This window comes from Schistocerca piceifrons, unplaced genomic scaffold (assembly GCF_021461385.2).
Source record: "Schistocerca piceifrons isolate TAMUIC-IGC-003096 unplaced genomic scaffold, iqSchPice1.1 HiC_scaffold_1855, whole genome shotgun sequence".
NCBI lineage: Eukaryota > Metazoa > Arthropoda > Insecta > Orthoptera > Acrididae > Schistocerca > Schistocerca piceifrons.
The window spans coordinates 920,001-923,845 of NW_025727740.1; positions in this window are offsets into that span (position 1 = coordinate 920,001).

Sequence of the window (3,845 nt, forward strand, 5' to 3'; positions counted from 1 at the left end):
GCCTCCTAATGACGATGCAGCACTCAAATTGCGTCGCGATTCAAGACATCATCCTCCAGCGGACTGGTCTCCAAGGGGATATCGTTGCCACGGGCACCTTATGTGAGTCTAGATTTTCGAATCCGACGAAAAACTGATAGATAATTGTAACATTCAGGTTCTCGTAATGACGATGGAAACTCAAATTGCGTCGGGATCAGATACATCGTCCTCCAGGGGACATGTCTCCAAGGGTCTATTGTTGCCTCCGGCACTATATGATCGTTCTCCAGTGAGTCTAGATTTTCGAACCCGACGAAAAACTGATAGTTAATTGTAACGTTCAGAGCCTCCTAATGACGATGGAACACTCAAATTCCGTCGCGACCCAATACATCGTCCTCCAACCCACTTGTCTCCAAGTGTCAATAGCTACCTCGGGCACCTTATGATCGTTCTGCTGTGAGTCTAGATTTTCGAACCCGACGCAAAACTGATAGTTAATTGTAACGATCAGGGCCTCCTAATGACCATGGAACACTCAAATTGAGTCGGGATTCAATACATCCTCCTCCAGCCGACTTGTCTCCAAGGTGTTTTTGCTGCCTCGGGCTGCATGTGGTCCGTCTCCTGTGAGTCTAGATTTTCGAATCCGACGCGAAACTGATAGTTAATTGTAACGTTCAGGGCCTCCTAATGACGATGGAACACTCAAATTGCGTCGAGATTCAATACCTCGGCCTCCAGCCGACTTGTCTCCAAGGGTCTATTGCTGCCTCGGACGCCTTATGGTCGTTCTCCTGTGGGTCTAGATTTTCGTATCCGACGCAAAAATGATAGTTAATTGTAACGTTCAGTGCCTCCTAATGACGATGAAACTCTCAAATTGCGTCGAGATTAATTACATCGTCCTCCAGCCGACTTGTCTCCATGAGGATATTACTGCCTCGGGCCTCTTTTGTTCGCTCTCCTGTGAGTCTAGATTTTCGAATCCGGCGCGAAACTGGTAATTGTAACGTTCAGGGTTTCCTAATGACGATGGAACACTCAAATTGCGTCGAGATTTAATACATCGGGATTCAGCCGATTTGTCTCCAAGGGTCTATTGCTGCCTCGGGCACCGTATGGTCGTTCCCCTGTGAGCCTACATTATAGAATCCGACGCGAAACTGATAGTTAATTGTAACGTTCAGGGCCTCCTAATGACGATAGAACACTCAAATTGCGTCGTGATTCAATACATCGACCTCCAACCGACTTGTCTAAGTGCCCCGGGCTCCATGTAGTCCGTCTCCTGTAAGTCTAGATTTTTGAATCCGACGCGAAACTGACAGTTAATTGTAACTTTCAGGGCCTGCAAATGATGATGGAGCACTCAAATTGCGTCGCGATTCAATACATCGTCCTCCAGCGGACTGGTCTCCAAGGGGATATTGCTGCCTCGTGCACCTTATGGTCCGTCTCCTGTGAGTCTAGATTTTCGAATCCGACGAAAAACTGATAGTTAATTGTAACGTTCATGGCCTCCTAATGACGATGCAGCACTCAAATTGCGTCGCAATTCAATACATCGTCCTCCAGCGGACTGGTCTCCAAGGGGATATCGTCGGGACGGGTACCTTATGTGAGTCTAGATTTTCGAATCCGACGAAACACTGATAGATAATTGTAACATTCAGGGCCTCCTAATGACGATGGAAACTCAAATTGCGTCGGGATCAGATACATCGTCCTCCAGGCGACTTGTCTCCAAGGGTCTATTGTTGCCTCGGGCACTATATGATCGTTCTCTAGTGAGTCTAGATTTTCGAACCCGACGAAAAACTGATAGTTAATTGTAACGTTCAGACGATGGAACACTCAAATTCCGTCGCGATCCAATACATCGTCCTCCAGCCGACTTGTCTCCAAGGATCAATAGCTACCTCGTGCACCTTATGATCGTTCTGCTGTAAGTCTAGATTTTCGAACCCGACGCAAAACTGATAGTTAATTGTAACGATCAGGGCCTCCTAATGACCATGGAACACTCAAATTGAGTCGGGATTCAATACATCCTCCTCCAGCCGACTTGTCTCCAAGGGGATTTTGCTGCCTCGTGCTGCATGTGGTCCGTCTCCTGTGAGTCTAGATTTTCGAATCCGACGCGAAACTGATAGTTAATTGTAACGTTCAGTGCCTCCTAATGACGATGAAACACTCAAATTCCGTCGAGATTAATTACATCGTCCTCCAGCCGACTTGTCTCCATGAGGATATTACTGCCTCGGGCCTCTTTTGTTCGATCTCCTGTGAGTCTAGATTTTCGAATCCGGCGCGAAACTGTTAATTGTAACGTTCAGGGTTTCCTAATGACGATGGAACACTCAAATTGCGTCGAGATTTAATACATCGGGATTCAGCCGATTTGTCTCCAAGGGTCTATTGCCGCCTCGGGCACCGTATGGTCGTTCCCCTGTGAGCCTACATTATAGAATCCGACGCGAAACTGATAGTTAATTGTAACGTTCAGGGCCTCCTAATGACGATAGAACACTCAAATTGCGTCGTGATTCAATACATCGATCTCCAACCGACTTGTCTAACTGCCTCGGGCTCCATGTAGTCCGTCTCCTGTAAGTCTAGATTTTTGAATCCGACGCGAAACTGACAGTTAATTGTAACTTTCAGGGCCTCCAAATGACGATGGAGCACTCAAATTGCGTCGCGATTCAATACATCGTACTCCAGCGGACTGGTCTCCAAGGGGATATTGCTGCCTCGGGCAACATATGGTTCGTCTCTGTGTGTCTAGATTTTCGAATCCGACGCAAAAATGATCGTCAATTGTTACGTTCAGCGACCCCTAATGACGATGGAACACTCAATTAGCGTCGAGAGTCGATACATGGACCTCCAGCCCACTTGTCTAGAAGGGGATATGCTGCTTCGGGTTCCAGGTGTTCCGTGTCCTGTGAGTCTAGATTTTCGAATCCGACGATATACTGATAGTTAATTGTAACGTTCATTTCCTCCTAATGACGATGCAGCACTCAAATTGCGTCGCGATTCAATACATCATCCTCCAGCGGACTGGTCTCCAAGGGGATATCGTTGCCACGGGCACCTTATGTGAGTCTAGATTTTCGAATCCGACGAAAAACTGATAGATAATTGTAACATTCAGGGCCTCCTAATGACGATGGAAACTCAAATTGCGTCGGGATCCGATACATCGTCCTCCAGGCGACTTGTCTCCAAGGGTCTATTGTTGCCTCGGGCACTATATGATCGTTCTCCAGTGAGTCTAGATTTTCGAACCCGACGCAAAACTGACAGTTAATTGTAACGTTCAGCGCCTCCTAATGACGATGGAACACTCAAATTGCGTCGAGATTCAATACATCGACCGCCAGCCGACCTGACTCCAAGGGGATATTGCTGCCTCAGGCACCATACGGTCCTTCTCCTGTGAGTCTAGATTTTCGAATCCGACGCGAAACTAATTGTTAATTGTATCGTTCACGGCCTCCTAATGACGATGGATCTCTCAAATTGCGACGCGATTCAATACATCGTCCTCCAGCCGACTTGTCTCCAAGGGTCTATTGCTGCCTCGGGCTCCTTATGGACGTTCTCCTGTGACTCTAGATTTTCTAATCCGACGCAAAACCGATAGTTAATTGTAATGTTCAGGGCCTCCTAATGACGATGGAACACTCAAATTGCGTCGCGATCCAATACATCGTCCTCCAGCGGACTGGTCTCCAAGGGGATACTGCTGCTTCCGGAACCGTAAGGTCCGTGACCAGTGAGTTTAGAGTTTCCAATTCGACGAAAAACTTATAGTTAATTGTAACATTCAGGGCCTCATAATTACGATGGAA